Raw genomic sequence first — 20,363 nt, 5'->3', positions numbered from 1 at the left:
GGGGACATTTTTCAGACTGGGTCACTAATACAGGACCCTATTCTTGCAGCCTTTACTCAGGCAGATTCGCCATTACTCAGGGATCAGGCTCAAAACCAGAGCTTTCCCTACAATTGATTGTAATTTTGGCCTCACGTATGTGACTTTAATACCTTCCCCTTTAAACACTTTCTGTTTCTTTGTACAGCTGATTAGAATGTAAAGAACATTTCAGTTGTCATTGTTTAAAAAAGTTCAATGTGTAGAATTAGCATCTGCATCTCAGCTGGGGCTTTCCCGTTCCCCATTGATCACAAGCTCTCGTGAATACCAGCTTCTTTCTTCAAACTCTAGAAGGTTGTTGACGACAGAGGGCCTTGGCAGTGGAAACATTGAGTCTTTTTCATATTTGGAAAGGCGCTGCAGGTAGAAGAGGCTGCCTTCCAGGTATGTTATAGCCAGACTGCCCCAGAAAACAGTATGCCTCTGAGCGCTGGGACGCTAGGTAATAGTGCAGACATGTGAGTCAATAAACAGCACTGTCAGAGCTGGCTCGTGGGACCAGCTGGAATTAAGAGGCTTATTCATCGCTTTTTCAAACTTTTGAAGAGGGGATAAAATAAATAGCATATTTTCAAATTGACCCCCCCCCCCACATACTCTGCTCCCATCTCTTTGCCTTAGATCTGCCAAATTTCTACCCCAATTAGAGGGAAGAGTACCAAATGCAAAAGGACAGTTCTATCAGAGATGATCTGCTCCGCCCATCCAGGTAAAGTAACTCTAGATGGCTGCTGATCAGTCCGTGATTTCTGGCTCCGATTTATAGGGGCTCACCACTACGTGCTGCAGTAGTAGTTTTCCCATTTAAGACACAGCAAACTTGAGCTTTGTGAATTTACCTCTCTCTAAGTTTTTGTTCTCATTCCATCTTGGAGTCCAAGCTTTGCAGAAGCAAAGGGAGAGAGAACGTACAGATCACGCAGCTTTTAGGGATCCGCTTTTCTACATAAGGAACAACGACCGGAGAGCATTTAACGTGCATACGGAGAGCTGCAACTAACACACTCCCAAACACTCTGACCCTTAGCACGGCAGCACTCTATAAATGCAAAGTGTTGAGAAAAAAATCGTAACACATGGGTACTCCTGCCCCACAGCGCCCGCTTGTGTCAGGGTGCGATGCTGAATGGGGTCCTTGTCTCCAAAGCCTCCAGCTCGCCATCTGCTTCTCACTGGGTTGTCCAGGGCTCCGCCCTCTGCCCAAGTCACACAAAGCTTGGTCCCCTCCTGAGGCAATAATGTCCAAAGTGACAGGAACAAAACTCTTCTATCCTGCCCAGAATCAATCCCCTGCATATATTTTGCCCTACCCCTGGGCTCTGCAGAGTTCCTCCTCACTCTATCACAGACGGCTGCCTCCTGGGACCTTCTTCTCTGGAGCCTCTCTTCCCAGCCTTCTCCGAGTTTGCTTCGGATCACTCCTCACTCCCTCTGTGTTCCCTTCCCCTCATCCCCTTTCTGCTGCACACTTCCTGGCTTTATACTAATCCCGTCCAGCTGGCTTCATGATCAGTTAAGCCTGGCTCCTGCCCTCCAGGTACTGTTTGGTATGTTAATTGCTGCATAGGCCCCCATTAGCCCATTCGGGGCCGGTGTGGGGCACATGCCTCATCGCTGCATGACTGTCCTGAGCCTTGATTTCTCAGGAGTTTGTCAATGATGCATTGACTTATGTGCATTCGGAGGAGGGGTGAATAGTGAAGAGGACAGGTCACTGATACAGAGTGATCCAGATTGCTTGGTAACACAAGCAAATAATATGTGTTTTAACAAGGTCAGATGGAAAGTCATACTTCTAGGAACAAAGAGTATAGGCCATACTTACAGGATGGGGACCTCTATCCAGGGTGTCAGGACTCTGAAAGGATTTTGGGGTCATGGTGGCTAGTCAGTTAAACATGAACTCCCAGTGCAATGCTGTGGCCAAACGGGCTAATGCAATCCTTGGCTGTATAAACAAGGGACTCTTGAGTAGGGCAGTTATATTCCCTCTGTATTTAGCACCGGTGTGGCAATGGCTGGAATATTGTGTCCAGTTCTGGTGTCTGCACTTAAGTAAGGATGCTGAAAAACTGCAGAGGGTTCAGAGAAGAGTCACAAGACTGATTAAAGGTTTGGAAAATGTCTTATGGGAAAAGACTGAAGGCGCTCAATCTATATAGCTCATCAAAGAGAAAGTGAAGAGGTGACTTGATCGCAGTCGAGAATTACCTACACAGGGAGCAGAATCTTTCATCTCGCAGACAGAGACATAACAAGATCCAATGGTGGGACGGTGAAGCTAGACAAAGTCAGACTAGAAATCAGGTGCAAGTTTGAACAGTGAGGGAATAACTTACAATTTTCCAGTGGTGGAGAATCCACCCCAGCCCTTGGTAAATTGTTCCAATGATTAACATCAAGCTGGGAGGTTTCTCTAAAGGAGATGCTCCAGTTTAAACAGGAATTAACTCAGGGAAATGCTCTGGCCTGCGTCACAAGGGACCACACTAGATGATCACAGTGATCCCTTCTGGCTTTATAGTCTACGACATGCAATTCTGAATAAATCAAACTATCCAGCGCCAAGCAAATCAGCTGGAAGCTCGCTGGAGTGCTGTGATCCAGGGATCATTCAGGGCTGGTGGGAAGTGCTTGGAGCTCCAATCACAGTTCTAAACACTGCTTTGGAAAGCCCTTCCCTTGGAATTCCTTAGCATCAAAACATGTCACTTGCAAGAGTTGAAGAACTCGGTGGCACCTGGAAGGCAGCGCTCCTGAGGGCTCTCCTTTCACAGCATTGTTTGCAGAGAGAGAAACATTTCTGCCACACTTGTCACATGTATTTGAAAAACATATTAATCATTTAAACAAATATTAGCTGCAAAAGCCTATAAATACAATCACAGGAAGGAATATACCCTTTGTTATAATATTACAATGAAAAATATGCTAATATAGTCGCCTAATTGATTGTGTTTGAATAACTTCTTTTGTGACAATAAATGTTTGTGGCAGCATCATTGAAACACGAACTGGAGAGCCGGGTGGCAGCAAGGATTGCCTGTGCCTTTGCGATCGCTACCGACGGGAAGAGGAAGTGCTCTTCCTCCAATGCTTCTGAGTCTGTGTGCATCCAGTACAGACGTCATGAGAGATGTCATCATGCTGGCCAGGTTCCCGGTCCCTGTACGCATGCGGCTGAGCGTACCGCTAGATGGACGGCTGCTCTGGGCAAAGATAGCCCTGGCCTAACTGTGTAAAGGAGAGTGAGGGCTGCTTTTGTAGATACCTTGCACTCTGGGATGGTCTCTTGATGCACTAAATGAGCAACATGAGTCAAAGGGCAACGCCTGCAAACCTGGAAGACGTGAAAGTGTGGCCAAGAGTGATGCATAAAGAAATGCCACATAAGGGATAAGTCATAAAGGGCCAAATTCAGGCCTGGTGCAGTAGCTGTCCCTGCTGTGGTTGCAGCTGCTTATACCAGCTCTGGATTTGTCCCAAATAACATGCATGCGGAGACAGGCTGAGTGCAGCATCATACCAGCTTTTGCTCTGTTGCAGAGCACAGAGAAAACCCTGCAACCACAAACGACTTTGCATTTTTAACAATGTCCTTTTTGTTACGTTGCCACAGGACTATGCAGAGGGGCATTTGATTTAAAGAGCGGTCACCAAAGGGAGGGAAGTTAAAGGGATACAGCCCATAGAACTGAACAAGACCAGGCTAATAAGAACATAAGACTGGCCATAGTGGGGTTAGATCAATGCTCCCTCTAGCCCAGAATCCTGTCTCTGACAGCAGCCAGTGCCGGGGGCTTCAGAGGGAATGAACAGAACAGGGCAATTATCGAGTGATCCATCCCGTCATCCTGTCCCAGCTTCTAGCAGTCAGAAGTTTAGGGTCATCCAAAGCATGGGGTTGTGTCCCTGAAGATCTTGGCTAATAGCTGTTGATGGATCTATCCACCATGAACTTACCTAGTTCTTTTTTGAACCCAGTTATACTTTTGATCTTCACAACATCCCCTGCCAATGAGTTCCAGAGGCTACTTTGCCTTGTGTGAAGAAATACTTCCTTTATTTGTTTTAAGCCTGCTGCCTGTTAATTTCATTGGGTGACATCTGGTTATTGAGGAAGGTCAGTGATGGGCAGCAGTGGGAGGGAGCTGAGAGCCGGAGCTACCTGGAAGCACTGATTTGTTTGGCAGTGGCAGAGGACTCAGGCCTGTAAGGGAACCCTGCCTGGTCCTTGGAGGGCTCGGCAGAGATTCCCAGACTGCATTGTCAGCAAATGCAGCATGCTACCCATGCTCTGCCAGGAGCCAGGGTTTGTGCATGAATGCAGACTGCCATGCACTGGCCAGCTGGGCATTTTGCTGGGTTTGTGGGAGGAGGAAACAAATCTTGTTTGGTTCCATGCGCTTTGCCTGCATGCAGCTCACTAGAAAGAAGATTTTTACCAATGCTACAGTCTTGTGCCAAGCAAAAGTGAACCCAGAGGCTGACATCTGGTGGGCTGGGGCAGAGGAAGGGCCCCAAAGCGGTGTTGCACAACCTGTTTTCTCAGCCTGCCACACCTGTGAGCCTCAGATCTTCTGCAACTTTAGTATAGGCAAAACTGTGCTGTCTTCTCTGCGAATGGAAAGAGTAAACTCTCCCCTCCGCCCCATTCCTCGAGAGACACGCAGCTCTTTGCTCCAGCTGAAACACTGTCTTGTTTACTGCCTGCCCAAAGAGCATGGGGCAGGGGCCTGGAACGCTGGCTGGTACAGGTGCTTGTGACTCAGCGTCGGCTGCGGCGCGGGAGCTGCATGGGAACAATGCTCGACTCACAAAGCACCCTTTATGCCACCGCTTCCCACAGTTTCTGGTTTGCTGAGATAAGTATCTGGACTATCTGGTTACCGCTCAGGCTGTTAGGCTTTCAGAATTGAGCTGAATACAGTGGTGGGGGGGAATTTTTCTTCAAGGCTAAATGGTTTGGGGGGGGGGGGGGGCTTGCAAGATAATAGTTTAATTATGAATGGCTTGTGCTTTTCACCCTGTTGCATTGCTTAAGCTGGGAGCAATATCTGAAGATGAGGGAAAATCCATTTGTTTAGCCTTTGCTCCAGCACATACAAAAGGTGGGTTTGTTCCAGGGACTCAGAATGTAAGAGAGAATAAACACAGGAGAGCACACAAAGTGGGTCTCTTTAAGCAGCTCTTTACAACGGAGGCACAAGGCTACCCCCAGCCGGTTCCCTTGTGATAATGGTGTGGAGTAGTTCCTGCTGGAATGGGGAGCAGCAAGGAGCCGAGATGCCGTGGCGGCAGGTGCAGTAGCCGTGAGCTAGCTAGACAGGGCAGACGGGCTCAGAGCACATTGAAAAGTGGAGTGAGGTAGAAACCCTGGCTCCGCAAGCGGGGGGTTGAGCTGTGTCTCCACTCGGCTCCGTGTGCCCTGCCCCGCGTGGAGTCATTTACAGCTGGGCAAAGTGGGTGTGAACGACGGCTGTTGTGGGCTGGCGGCATTTCACCCCTGCAGCCCCGGACGCAGGCCAGAGCCAGGCCTGGTGCCTCTCTGTTTAACACACCATTTGTTAAATCACTTCAGAAAACAACAGAAAATCTCCCCACTGCCAGCAGCTGGCGGCCAGGCCCGGAGGGACGGGAAACATGCAGGAAGGAGTTCAGCATAACAGCACTTAAGGAAAAGATTGTGAACCCCTCTTGAAATCCCCACCCAACACAATGAGCAGGGCACTGCTATACCTAAACAACTGGCATGTGTCTACTTCGATGCTTTGCTGGATACCTTCCAAGCTGATAATTAAATTGTGCTGGGTTTCGAGATAAGTGGCTGCGAGTGGCTCTTCTGCGGAGGGTTCGGGAACTGATAGCCCAGCAATGCAGACCCTGCACATGCCTCTGTGGGAATTGCACTTCTCAGTATAGCTATAGTGGTTGGACCCTCCTGGGGACTTTCCAGGGACGGAGCCTCCTGTCCAGCGCTGGCCCAGCTGTGTGCGCGCGGCGGGACGTCTGGACCCACATGCCTGTAGGACGCCGTTCCACCAGGTGAGACCAGAGGGGGCCTTGTCTGGGTGAGATGGCAGCAGCGGGCAGCCATTGGAGCTGCAGCTCTACTATTGCCTTGGCCATAGCTCAAAGCAGTAAGATCACAACTAACAATGACATCAATGGAGTGAAGTGAGCCTGTGGGGGAGAATGACTGTCCCTAGTGCCTGGCGTGCTCCAGGCTCAGCGTCAGGCTGCACTAGGCAAGGGGCAGGGAGCATGTGGGGAACTGGAGCAAGGGCCACAGACAGCACATGTGAAGCCCTGTGCTGTGCCACATCATAGAACTGGAGGGGGCTTTTCACTCCTCTCCCGTAGTGCAGGTGATGTCCTGACCTGCAGCACTGGCCCTGGTGGGGCAGCCTGATGCCCTTGCTCACAAACAGGGTTTTCCCTGGCTTGGGCCTCTACATGGCAGGGGAAACGGATCACCTTTGGGCTGGTGGAGGGCTCTGTGCTGCCTGTGGTGCCTTCGCTTGTGGAGTGGCCTGTCTCACTCCCTGGGGTTCTGGGAGCGGACGGGCAGGTTTGGGATCTGACCCAAGCCCCTAGTAGTGGCAAAAATCTTGTGTGGTGGGTGACTGCTGAGCCTATGTAGGGTGGCGCACCTCGGCACGGGCTTTATTGCAGAGGTCCCTGCAGCGAGGGGTGCAAGGAATAAATATCTATCGGACAGGAGCCAATGAATCACAGTCGATAGCTCCTCTGCTGTGGCTTCTTGTGCCTGCTCCTGCCGATGCATGATGCTCGGGAGGAAGGAGCGCTACATATGTGGGGTTCCTTCCTGATACCCGGAGGCAGGCGGTTCATGGCCTGAAGCATGAAGGCTAATAAAAGCCCTTGGAACATGCGAGCTTATAGCGGTTTCTCTGAGACACAGCAAGTGTCTGCTTCCCAGACTCTTTCAATCCTTCCAAACAGTTTGTTTCCATGAATCCCTTGCAGTGACTATGCTGCTGAAAGTACGTCCCCTTTGTGCTGCAGACAATGTTGTCGGCACATCCTCGTCGCGTTTGGCTCTTGCAGCTCCAAGACCTCCATCTATTATTCCTCCCACATCCCGTGATCTCCTTCTTCCATTCTCTGAAGGCTGGAAGCTGCAGAGTTCAGCTGTGTGGTGCGGATGCCGTCTGAGTGTGGTGTCTCATCTTGCACATTTGGGTAAGTCAGCCATGGAATTATCCTATAATGTGGAAATCAGACAATTTCTCTCTGATCTTCCCCGAGCTTAGCATTTCATCTCGCTTATACCAAATGCAGCATGACTAAGTAGGCAAGAAAGGGATTTGAGCCCTTTTGTTACTTAAAATGTGAATTAGACGTTCCTGAGGGAAGTTTGTGTTGCATTTGCAAGTTAAAAATGCATCAATTATCTGTACATGGACCCTTCTAATGTGATGGCGAGAGAGCACGCGGTGGAGCATGAGGCAGGGGACATGCTGCAAGGAGGGGCAACCTGCTCAACACATTGCACAAGACTTTCGCTGCTATTCTGAGTTACTGTGCATCTGTCTATCCCTTATGAACTGCAGACAAGCCAGGAACCCTGCCCCGGTTCCCTGTAGCTGCTGCGTCTCTCATGCTCAACTTCTCCCAGGAGATTTATCCCTCTTGGGTCCTAACAGCTAAACGATGACGTAGGGACACAAATGAAAAGCAGCAGTGGGAAGGCTGAGGTTCTGCTGTAGTGCTCCATCCCCATCCCAGGCAGCCTGCCTGCAGAACGGATATCCCAGATGACAGCTCGCTGGGAGGAAGGGTTATGCAGGCAGGGAAGAGCCTTGGCTCCTTACATGGGACTGGGCAACCCAGCTGTTAACCCTGATGCATGCTGCAGCACTGGGAGTTTGGAGGAGACACATAAATGCTGTCCCAGCCGTTGGCATTAAACTACAAAGGAACGCGGTCTCTATCAGTGAATATTTATCTCTCACATACTGATTTACCTCTTCAAGCAGCTGTACAGGTATTAACTAACTCTCACATCTCGGTCAGCTAAGCAGGGCGTTAGTCCTATTTTAGGGAAGGGGAAACGGAGGTAGCAGGGGAAGTGAGTTGTCTAGCGCTAGAGAACAAGTCAGTGTCAGAGCCAAGACTGGAACCCAGGAGTCCTAGCTCTGCCAGAAGAGTGGCACAATCCAGGTAAGCTGCTTCCCTCCCTCATGCCTACTCTGTTCCCTGCGCTTATCCTGTGTGCTGTGAGTCCCCATATTCAGAGGACACTGGCCCAGCACTGACAACCTGGGGGCTGAGATGTGAACAAGTGGCACGTCTCCTCAGGTGCATTGGTGTGTATGCTCAGTGTTGTGCAAACCCTAGAGGAGACTGGGGCAAGGCCTGGCTGGAAATCTGGCCTACCTCCGGAGCAGAGAGCAGTTCTGAAATAATGGCTGCACTGTAGAATCGTTCCGATGTTAGGGTTTATCAGTAACGGCCAGTGTCTGCTTTCCCCTCATGTGCTGCTCCTGCCAGTGCCCCCAGACTGTTCGGTTGATTTATGAAGAAAAAGAAAACTCTTGTAAAGAAGGTATTAAAGGGGAAGCCATCTATCTGCTTTATGTAGCAGGTTCTAATCGGAGAATCTAAATGGATTATGAACACAAGATGCCCGACATGGTATGAGGAGATAAGGCCAGATAAGACCACACACATAAAGAGGCAATTAGTTATTGGATTACGGGTTTTTTCGTGGCGTTTTTCCCTACCTACCGTCTGCTGGTTGGCAATGGCCGAGGGGACTGAGGTGTGTGCAATGAGCCGTAAGAGCTGGCACCTGGAGATGTTCATGTCAAGTACAGTCAGTGCTGGGCCGGGCGGCATGCACCCCAGGGCCCCGGGGTAAGGCATCGCCCAGGGGAGCTGTGCTGCTGGCTGAGGTTAGCTGAGCCTCTGGTGCTACCAGGCCCCAGGGGCTGGTGTTCAGGTGACAACGATGAGGAGCCCTGACTCCAAAACTCGCTGTCCCCTCGAGAGCCCAAGGCTGCTGCATTTCCTGTGCAGAGCCTGGCTTGCTCCTGGCATGGCCAGTGTGTCAGGGAGGGTGGCTCTGTACACGAGGGCCTTTGCTTTCTGCTCCTCTCCCCGGTGGGAATTGGGCTCTAGGCTCTGGTCTGTACCACCGTGAGCCGGGCTGAAAGGGGAGGCACATCAGTCGCAAACTGATCAACTCAACCCGCAGATGGGTGAGGACGTGGAGGCCCCCGTCGCGCGCCGATGTTTCTAGCCCACCGACAGGGCAGCTTCCTCAGAGCCCAACTTGCCATGGTGGTCGGCTCGAGGCCTTTCAGCACGGTGCGGCAGAGCACCCGTTCAGGGGCCAGCTCCTGCAGACCCTGGTTCTGGAGCTGAGTAAGAGTTTGAAGGATGAGGCCCAGGCTTTGCTTCTTCTGCTCCAGCTCACTGCTAGAGAGCTCCATCGGTGCTGAGGACATTTCACTGACATGTCTATAACAAGGGCCCCGCCACTAAGCAGTGGTTAGAACAACCTGCTGCTGGCTCTTAGCCCTCCCTCATTTTCTCCTGGCTAGGAATTGGATGAGTGCAGTGCTTGAAGGCACTCTAACTTGCAGTATAAATTGCATTGCCTTATACTGCAAAAGGTCAAGCCGGATGACTTGATGAAATGGATTGACCTACTGAACAGCACTTCAGTCTATTTAAGGACAACCAATTGCAGCAAGACAGAATGGAGAAGTTGAACTAGAGAGAGGGGAAAATATGGGCATGAATAAATATTATTTCCTGCCTGTGGATTATCCATCCTGGGAAGATTTGCAAACACAGCTAATGTGCATCAAAGCCACATGTTATCTGCCCAGGGTCCTGCATTCTTTCCTCATGCACCAAGTTAATTCCTGCTGGCTTTCCCCAGCTTTCACATAAGAACGGCCATCTAGCCCAGGATCCTGTCTGCTGACAGTGGCCAATGCCAGGTGCCCAGGAAGGAATGAACAGAGCAGGCCACGATCAAGTGATCCATCCCCTGTCAGCCAATGGCCTATGGCCGTCGCTGTGTTTGTCTCCTCCACTCTACTGTGGGGATCCCTATAGCTCTTGGTAAAGGTGTTTCTGGCCCTACCCGGCCCCTAATATGCAAGAGAGAAATGAAAACACCTTGTGCAGATTACACTTTCTAATGCCAGGCCCCAAATTGTATAGCTGCTCTTGAAATGGCTGGGCCTGGACGGTGAGTGGAGGGGCTCAGGACCAGCTGAACTCAGGGAGCGGCAGTGGGTGTGGAAGGAAGCGGTTGAATCCCCACAGGGTCCCCTTTGCTGAAGCTCTGAGGGAGGGGACATGGGCAGGAAGAGGAGGAACAGGGGACCTGTCTCTCTCTCTTTCTGGCACAATCCTTAACCGATACCTATGTCAACAGGCAATACCTGCTGCCGCATTAACTTCCGCTGGGCTCCCGCACAGGTGATACCCGACAGCTGCTCAACAGACAAGCACACAGCAACAAGGGCCTAATTTTCAGAGGTGCTGATTGCCCACTGCTCTTCTTGGGCTTCAGGTGGAGTTGTAGGGGCTGGGTACCTCTCGAAATCAGGGGCTGGCAGGCTGTGCCCTTGGCTACTTCCTTCTCCCCAAGCCTTTCCGTGAGGTCACCTTTGTGAAGTTTGAGTTGCCCGGTGTCTCTGTGGGATTCTCCACGGAGAAGAGGCAACTCAGTAGGACTTCCTGGTAAGCACCTTGTAGCTGCTAATTATGCATAGGCTCTGGAATGCAACAGGGCAATTGCAGAGCTCTGCAAGTGCTGCAGAAATATCCATGAACTGTTGGGTTGAATAAAACCATGAACTTGGTTCAAATTGTATTCAAGACCTAACGTCCACACCAGGAGAGTTCTTCTCACAACAGCACTCCTGGGTTGAGCAAGCGCTTGTGAATATCTAGTCACATGGAGTATTTGTGCCTGACGTGTTCATGGGACCATCAAAGCTCCTTGCAGGTTTTAATCATCTGTCACCAATCAGGGAGCATAAAAATACCGTGTGACTTACATGACCAGTCACACAGCATGCATAGCAGAATGCTCAAAGCAATCGTTACGATGAAGAGTTCATGAGCTATCAATGGGCTGAAATATGTTCTTCTGAACCATTTTTGAATAAAACACACAGACTTCAAAATTGAAGTCTACTTGTGCATAATTAGCCCTATTGCTCCTTGCAAAATTTGTGGTTTAAATTATTCCCTGCAAATAGTTTGGATCTACTGAGCATAATTACTACAGTCCAGGCAAGGAAACTCCCATGTTCAACTCTCTTAGATCGGGTTCACTTGTGGTTTTTACAGATCACAATATGAGCGCTATGCTCACTGAGACATCTTTAGGTGCTCCTGTCATTAAACCACCATCCGAGCCAGCGTTCCTGTCCTCGAAACTGCCGTACAGGTTGTTTGTTCTGTCAAACTCTCCCTCAGAAAGTGTAGTGCATTATTCTACATTCAGGGTCCAAACTAAGAGAGTTATTAACCGCATACTGTGACATCACCGTGGAAAGCTGTTGTCGTTTTGAGTCAGTGATGGCCATTAGCAATGCTGTAGCAGGGTGAATGTATTACATGGTCATTATTAAGTCACAGATAACATTGGTCTCTCTTTAAATTACACAGGACACAAATATTTATGTCATCTATTTTTCTTCACTGAAACTATATCTGCAACTCTTCTCAGCTAAGCACATGTTATAACGATGCTAAAGCTGTGCAGAAAATGTCACACACACAAAAGGGAAACCGGTAAAATTCAACATTTTGCCACTGCCTGTTTGCAAATTTCCTTCAGGCACAAAAATATTTTTCACACCAGCACAGGAATCCCTCTTGCCTATTCCTCTAAGTGTCAAATCTCATTTGCTCTCAAACACCTCTGGTGATGGAGCCCTGACAACTTCCCTGGATAAATTATTCTGTTGCCCGATTGACCTCTTCATTACAAATGCTTTGCCCTAATGGAGAACTTGAATTTTCCCTTTGCCAGTTTAAGGCTGTTATCTTTGACACAGAAAAATTCCACCCCTCCCCCTTTCCTATTATGTTACCCATCAGCCTTGTGTTGCCCTGCCTCCTCTGGGCTATATCTTTGTCAAGTCCTCCATGTCAAGGCAACGACTGGCTAGAAGCACCTGGTCTGCAGCTTTTTTCAGGGAGGAATTGCTCCGATATCCATGGACAGGCCTGCGGAGGGGTCTAACTGCTGTTAAGTCTAAACACAAACAATGGAACGTGGTAAGGGAGGCACCTGGCCAGCTGCAGAAGGGAACTTTCCCTGCACGGCCTAAAGGAAGCTCAAGCAATTGTCCCCCCAGCCCTGGTACCACGATGGAGCTAAGACAGGCTACAGCCGGGCCAGGGAACCGTGCAGCTGACTCTTCTCATGGCAATGACCAAATAAAATCTATGACACAGAAAGGGTTACCCGAGCCCGGACCTTGGAAATCAGTCTTATTCCTAAAAAACATTGGAAAGAAATGTATGCACAATCCATTATTTTCTGGTAACCTTTTCAACTCCATCTGTTTGTTTTCATTTTGACAGACTCTCTCTCGGCTTCCAGCACAATTTGCTTTGCTCTGGAAGTTTAGCACAGTGTCGCTTTTCCCGTTGACCTACGTGTTCCCTGTTACCGCACTTCTGGAGTGCAAGCTGACCTCAGCAGTACTTCACTTTGCTCCTGTAATCCTTATACTACAGCCAGACTCCTTTATAACGGACTAACCCCCTTGTCTCTTTGCAATACCACTGTGCTCCACAGAGGTGTGAGGTAGGGTCATTCCAAGGACTGATATCACCTGGCCAGGTAAGGTACCAACCAGCCAAGCTGCCAAAACTTGGTAGCCAGGCTCAAGCAGGGAAGCAGAAATTTCTCTTTGAAACTCAGCTCCTAGAGTTCTGTGAGCCGCCGAAAGGCCATGGTTCCCCTCCAGCCCCGCCGTGCTGCTCAGCAGCTCTTGGGAAGCGTCCCAGCTGCTGCAAATGACAACTTTACTCAAGAAGCAGAATCGGGAGCTCTTTCCAGCTCCTAATTCACTTCCTTCAGGGAGATGAAAAGTTTAAAGGGGCCCAGCTGCCTTCAGGGTACAGCAGCTGGGCTGGGGGAGGGATCTAGGGCAGGAGAAGCTTCACTTGTGCTGCCTTTTCAGATCGAGATTACATGGGTGTTGTCTTTAAACTATTAGAACTTGGGCAGGAGATATTTGCATGGTCTTTCCTCACATTGGCTTTGGTTCCCGCCCATTTAACCCACTAGGCACATGCCGGGCTCTGGGGAGCTGCTCGAGCCAGGGGGCAGTGAGCCAAACTCAACCCTAGTCATGCAGTCAGGCAGAGAAAATTGCTGGGGCTTTATCACGTGCCTCACAATACTGGGAGTTTTCCTTTCCTCAAATGCCTAGCTCCTAGAGTCAGGTGAACATGCAAGACGCTCGTCTTGCCTTTAAAAAATGTTTCTTACCCTTCTGGGTGCAGAGAAAGTCTGGAAAGCATGATGCCCTCGGGCTTAAAATGGGAAGACAAATTAAAAGAACCCAGCGTTTACTGGTATGAAACAAGGATGTCTGGGGGCTGACCCAGGATTTCTGATCTTGACCAGCGCTGGCACCAGCCGTTTGCAGAGATGCACAGCAAGCCATTTAAACACTGCACGGCTGTGCATGAAGCTCGCCAGCTCAGAGAGTTTTTCAGAAATAAATGTAAGAGTGAGCGAGCGCCTGCCTTCCACGTCCTTCCAAGGGGAGCTGCTTCTTCTCTCCTCTTTAGGAGCAGTAATGCACGGGGGAGAATGCTAATTTCATTCCAAGGGTGAAGCAAAGTGGCAGTCAGACACTGGAAGTTTAAACCAACATTGATTTTCCTAGTGGCCCTTTAAACCTGAGCTGGATACAGTAGCACAGGGCACTCCTGGGACAGGATCACTGCCACTTAATTGATTTTGATTTTATTTTCACTGCAGCGGTGTAATTATGAAAGCCTGCCATAATTATTGAAACACAACTAGAAGTATTTCATTATTAAAATACCCCTATGGCTTATTATTAATTCATTAAATAAATTTGGATTATATCTCTCAATAATTAATGTGCTGAAGTTTATTCTGTGAACTCTCCCTTTTATTAGTAATGTGTCAGTTGTTGGTTTGAAAGAAAAAAATCCAAGTATTGGAAAAATATACAACCCTCTAAGTATGCAATAAAGTGAGACTGCGGAGACTTTGGTCTCGTTTGAAGCAGGTTATCCAGGAAACTAGGTAGCTGAGCTGACATAATCTTTCAAGCTGTGTCTGTGGTTGGGAAACATTTCTCAAGCTGTCCAAAGATGAATGCGAACAGTATTTCAGGGGACGCAGTCAGCGCCCAGCCTAGAGAGAAGTAGGTTCAGGGGGAGAGGTGGGGTTACCAGTCTGAAGGGGTCAATATTCAACTTAAATTGGGAGAAAATGTGACTGTTCTGGGGCCAGGCCATGGGACAGTTAGTGGGAGTTTTGCCCAATGACTGAGGAAAGTACCTGTCCAAGTAAGGCGCTCAGGCTCCAGACCCGGGTGTCTAACCGCCCCCCTCCCCCAGCTGTTTCACTTTCCCTTTTGTGCGTCCTCAGGTTAAGAGACCTGCACATGTCACCTGCCTCCAAACGGTCTGTAATGACGTGCTGCGCAGTACGTCGTATTGCTCCAGGGCTGCACATGGTGCAAGGACATCTTCCCCTGCGAGTCACACACATGCAGCATCGGCGATTACAGCTCACAGTTCTGTGCTCCAAAATGGTACCACCCAGGGGCTAGCGGGAAATCCCCAGTAGATGCCAGTAGCCGTAGCACTTACCTCCACTTTTCAGATCTAATGGCACTTAGGTGCTGCTGATCCTGGCTAGTTGAGAGCCCTTTCCAGCTCTCACCTTTCTGTTTTGAGGTACTTTCTCTGTGCTTTCTAAGGGGCACAATTCTAGGGGCGGCATCACGTTTTATGGACACAGTTTCCCCCCCACAAATCAGGCAGTAGAGGCACGCATCTTCAGAGTCCCACCCCCGGGTCACATTGTAGGTGAAAACTGCATCCACAGAAAGGTAGGCCTGGCCTCAAACAACTGGAAGAGTTAGTCAGAGAGTTACCGAGGCTCCAGCCACTGGGAGAGGCAGCATCTGTGTTAAGGTGGAGCACCGAGTTGTGGCTGAAATCCTGGGATGTCCTACCGGTAGCCCTCCTGCAGCTCAGGAAATCTAAGTCTTATCTCCTCTATTGTTTTTCTCTCTGCCACACTATGGCGCCAATATGGAAACTGTGAAATAATGCAATTGTTGTGGTATTTGTTTCCCCCAGAGAATCTCAAGAAGAGGGCTGGAAACCTGCCGGGAGCCTGTGCTTCTGAGACCCTCACACCCATCTGCTAGATCCAAGTAGTGGAGTGACTTCGGATGCTTCTGTGCACCCAGTCTCCAGAAACTTTGGGGGCTTGCTCAGCACTCCTGTGCCCCAGGGATTCCTTGACCCGTAGAACATTAAGAAGGCGAATGACACGAGGCTATACACATATGTAGCTGTCTCCCTTCGCCATCACAGTTTGTAAAGGAAGCTTCCGCCTTTGACAGTAGCAAAGGGAAGGTCAGTAAAGCACGGTGCTTCTCAGTCACCATATCTGATTTTGAGAGTGTGTTTTGTGTGGGTGTTTATAGAAAAATCTGGCAAAATATAGTTTGAAAAAAATGTGGTGTTGCAGGCTCTGCACTGTCCTGCCCCAGAGCCAATGTGCTCGGAAGAAGTGGGAGAAAAGGAATTCGTATACATAGTTGCATCAAGTTGTTATGGTAACTGAAATGGGAAAAGTAAGTGGGGTTTAAAGGGAAATACTTTGCTTTGTCTCCTGGGAATGTTCCTGTTTGGAATAATTTGAGAAAATCAAAACGAAGATAACTCCCAACAGAAGCCTGGGTTGTGCACAGTGGGCGGCACGCCATCACACAGATAGCAGAGGCTTCACCTGGGCATTACGAAGATTAGGTAGAGGGCAGCGTCCCTTAGCTGAGGGTGTGTCTCAAGTCCCTTACTCTGAAGGGCGCAGGGTGCAAACAGAGCAGGGAATGAGCCTGGCTAAGGAGGCATGGGCTGAATGTGATCCTTAGCAGGCAAATGAAGCCCTTAGCTAGGAAATCGTCTCCTGCCTCCATCTCCTTGCAGCAGCGCTCTCACTGATACCAGCAAAGCGCCTTTCTGACCCCCTCCCACTCAGCACTTTGTGCCTGGCACTAACCCATGCAGATCTTGGCCACGCACTGTGCAGAAATCGTGCAGAGTTTATCACTGGCACATGAGGCTTTCTCCCTGTGCCAGCCCCAGGGCTGCAGCCTGGGGGAGGAAGGAGACTCTGTTGGGGGTGAGGGGGTGTACAGCACCGAGCACAGCCAGGCCCTGCTGCCTGACAGGAGCCCTGGGGCGACGATAGTGCAATGATAAAAACCAGCGGCATGAGGCACTGCCCACTAACGAGCGTTTGTGGAGTTGGGCGTTGCATCCCGACTCCAGACACGGGAGCAGCGAGCATCCAATGGTTGTGTGTTGTGCCTTGGATTCCTCAGCTTCATCTCCACGTTTGCTCATCTGCCTCCCCGCTGAGTACCAGTGCGGTGTGGAGGAGCCTGTCTGAGCCTTTCACGATGCTCTTTTAACAGGACCAGCGCTGGCTGGGCAATGGGATGTTTTGCCCTGCAGAAAATGTCTATGAAAACAACACATTCATCGGTTGGTGAAATCGTCAGTGGAAAAGTTTGACTGTTCATCAAAAAATTCAAAACTCAAAACCCAAAACGTTATTGGTTTTCTGACGTTAGTGAGGGACACAGTCACTTTCCATAAAAACAACAAGGAGTCTGGTGGCACCTTAGAGACTAACACATTTATTGGGGCATAAGCTTTCGTGGGTAAAAACCTCACTTCTTCAGAGGCACTTCTTCAGTCACTTTCCATGCAAACGTTAGTTGAGATGAAAACCCAGTTTTCCACCCCCCCAAGAAGTTCGACGGAACATTTTCAACGATCCCTAACCAATGCCTCATTTGCCAGTGCACACTAGGTGTGGCTCTGATGACTGACATAGGGTCAGCCCGAGGTGTCCATATGGGCCCGTATGCCGCACACTCTTCGGACTAAGCAGGGGCCAGTGGTTTTAATTCCAACACATTGCTGTGCCAGGCTGCTTAAACCTGGGCACGAAGGAAAAGACAAGACAAGGCAGGTTCCTGTTACCCCAGCTGCATTCTGTGCAATGGTCTGGCTGGAGTCCCTGCTCCGTTTACAACCCTTTTGCTGGCTGCCTGCGTATTTGCTGCTGACACGCCAAGGCAGTCACTGGCAGAGGCTGTGGGAGAGCCTTACCAGGATTTTTTTTTTGGATTAATGGATAAAAGCGTCACCTATTGTTAGCAAAGACAATGGGAGCATAGAATGTGGTGTAGATTATTTTGGCATTGTGCACTAGGAAATCTCTCCTCTGTCCGACACACTCTGCTTTGTGACACATCGATAATTAATATAGGATCTAAACTGCCCTCCTTCATGGAGAGCAGTTCAACACTGACACTGAAGGGATCACAAGGGCCTGCTTAGAGTTCTTTGTCCATATTAATCGTTAGGGGATGTTCCCCTTTGTCCATTCACTTGCGTTCTGTTTGGAAAGGGAGAGGAGGTTGACAGAGAAGACCCGTCAGCCAGAATGTATTTAGCTCTTGGTTTGCCACTATGAAACTAAACATAATTCCTGTGGAAGCGTGTCTGCAGCATTGATAATCCTGATTCAGCCTTTCTGCTCCTTTGCTTTCTGCCTAAGGCCCTGATCCAGCATTTGCACACATTGGCTTTGCTTCCTCTCCTCCACACCCTCTTCACTCCTCCAAGATCCACTCCTCAGCAAGGGAGAGGGTAAGGGCCTTGTCACCATCTCTTTCTCCTTGGCCACTGGGTGGCCATTTACATTGGGAATCACCTCTCCTCCTTGCCACCCTCTTCTCTCTGGCTTCTGGGACCTGCCCTGGTTCTCCTCTTGCCTTTGGTGGATTTTATCCCCTGGCTCTTTTCGCAGTGTCCTCTGCCCACTCCTCTTCCCTTGCAAACTCACCTATACTGCACCTGTAGGCTCACTGCAGGTGGTACATTGTCCCCAACACAGGATCCATAGGTTTCAGCTCCCTTGACAATGGGGATTCAAAGCCCCAGCCCATATGCTTTCCTACACCCTGTTTTTCCTGCAGAGCTGACAACATGTTCCACAGCCAGATAGTGGTCTTGCTTTCCTTCAATTGCATGTGCCCCTTTGACACTTCCCTTCTGCAACAGGAGAGCGTCTGGGCTCAAAGCATTCAGTTCAAACCCTACCGAGGCCAAGCAGTGACCACAAGTCATTATCTGCTGGCTTCTTGGCAGCTTGTGTGTAATGTGATGGGTCCCCGTCCTACTCAGAGCAGGTGTCTGAACCACATACACTACTATCTCAACTGGCACTTTGTTACGGGCTGGTACGGAATGGGCCCTGGGGACTGAACTTCCTTCTCTGTGTGAAAGGAGGGTGCAATACGGGGAAAACCTGGTGCCATGCCTGCTGCTCTCGTGTAGGGAGGACTGTGAAGTGAATTACGGGGCTGTCAGACTGCACTTTGCAAGAGCACAAAACACGTTCAAAACCAAAAGTTCAGCATCAACATATTCTTGGCATCTGCAGCACACATGTCATGCAGGCAGGTGCCTGTGCACGGGTGTCAGTTTTAAGTGGGCTGCATGATGGAACTTCAGCTTGAATTGCTCCATTCACGTGGCTGCAAATTAATTTCTGCACATTCTTATCAAAGAAATCTTGCATCGCTCTGCATTTTTAATGAAACCGCCCGACACTTGTGCATTCCTTGCTTTTCCAGACTTCCTCACTCTTGTGTTGCATATTTTGATAATTAAGCTACGAAACACAATAACGGTGATGGTGATTTTTTTCCTCCCAAATGCTTTTTTTCAGCCTCCGATGATTCTCTGTGACCTCAGAGGCGAAAGCACTCAAGTTGCCCTTGAAGACAAAAAGAGAAAGTCTTGTCTGAGGTGAAGTCAGTATCTATCCAATTTTCAGCTGCCGTCACATCGAAATGAGAAATCTGAGGCACAGCCAGGCACAAATGGCTGATAACAGACTTTCAGGTGAACCTCTTCACTTATCACTTCGGGGGTCACCTCTGTTTCTAAAGACTTGTTTTCCTTAAAAAAAAGATTGCTTAGGACATTTAACGGTGTGGCGTTGTGATAACAGAGCCCAGCAAGGCTTTCGTTTGCTGTCTGGGCTTCTGCAGAGATACAGAGGCTCCTAATGCCGCAACCCCAGAATTTGTTTCTAAAATTACCTCATGAACTGAATCACCAAAAGTTGAAAAATATAAAATTCTCTCTGAGGGGTTTTTCCTGTCCTTCCCCTTGTGTGGGCATGCCAGTCTGGCTCTGCCAGACAGGAGGAGAGGTGGCAAACGGAGATTTGGATGGTCCCAACAGGGTAAGCAAATGGCGAATGGGTCCTTGTACTAACGGATTCTCCTCGCCAAAAATCTAGGCTGAGCTGGGCCACAGCTGCTGCTGAGCTCTGGAGTCTGCAGCTGCCGCAGCCAGCAGTTGCTTTGGGGGAAAACTCAGAGCGGCTGCTCCATCCTTGGCTCTGGGTCTGGGGTCAGGGGCCATCCACCTCCACCCCACCCTTCCCCCGTTGCTCCCCCACACAGCCCATTTGGGATGAGACTGTTGTCAAGAGGGCCAGAAGCAGAGAGGGGAAAGGGGGAAAAGCGTGATGAAATGGTTGTGAGGTAATTTGTTTTGAAACAGGGCACTTGGCACATACAGAGCCAGGCGCACAGACGGGCGCACAGATTTGTTTAGCAAACAATAACCTGTGTTTTGTGCATGAATAAATAATTAATCTTATTTAAAAGAAGAAAAAAGTTCCACTGTCTATAAGCCTCCCCCCCCCGCCTCCCCATCATCTGAAGGGGGACAGCGGTGCCACTGCGGGGCCTGTGAGCGCCTCCTGCTGGCAGCGTCTCTGTATTTCTGAACCTCATTTGCTGGGGTTGATAATTCAGTCAGGAGTGTGGACCCTGGGCCAGCTCATGGTAGGGAAGATGCCACATCCGAGTGTGATTTAAAATGTCTAGTTATGTCAAAAGAATGCAATTGTGTCCTGGCTTATCACCTCGGCCAAGTGACTCTGCCAGGAGAGCAGGTGTGACACCACTAGAGGAAAGGATGAGTGTCAGCCCGAG

The 20,363-nt window shown here is 49.6% G+C and overlaps 1 long non-coding RNA gene across 2 annotated transcripts; it reads left to right on the top strand.

The window, feature by feature from the left end:
* The first annotated feature begins 7,069 nt into the window (after window positions 1-7,069).
* Window positions 7,070-20,001, top strand: LOC112058951 (uncharacterized). Of its 2 annotated transcripts, none has more exons than XR_002888128.3 (3): window positions 7,070-7,248; window positions 15,406-15,687; window positions 19,082-20,001. It is a non-coding gene; the product is annotated as an uncharacterized LOC112058951 (long non-coding RNA). The 2 variants fall into 2 exon arrangements; XR_010592938.1 differs by lacking the exon at window positions 7,070-7,248 and adding an exon at window positions 12,013-12,892.
* Window positions 20,002-20,363: the final 362 nt, after the last annotated feature.

Source organism: Chrysemys picta, chromosome 15 (assembly GCF_011386835.1).
Source record: "Chrysemys picta bellii isolate R12L10 chromosome 15, ASM1138683v2, whole genome shotgun sequence".
NCBI classification, from domain to species: domain Eukaryota; kingdom Metazoa; phylum Chordata; order Testudines; family Emydidae; genus Chrysemys; species Chrysemys picta.
This window is presented reverse-complemented; position numbering and strand designations above follow the sequence as displayed.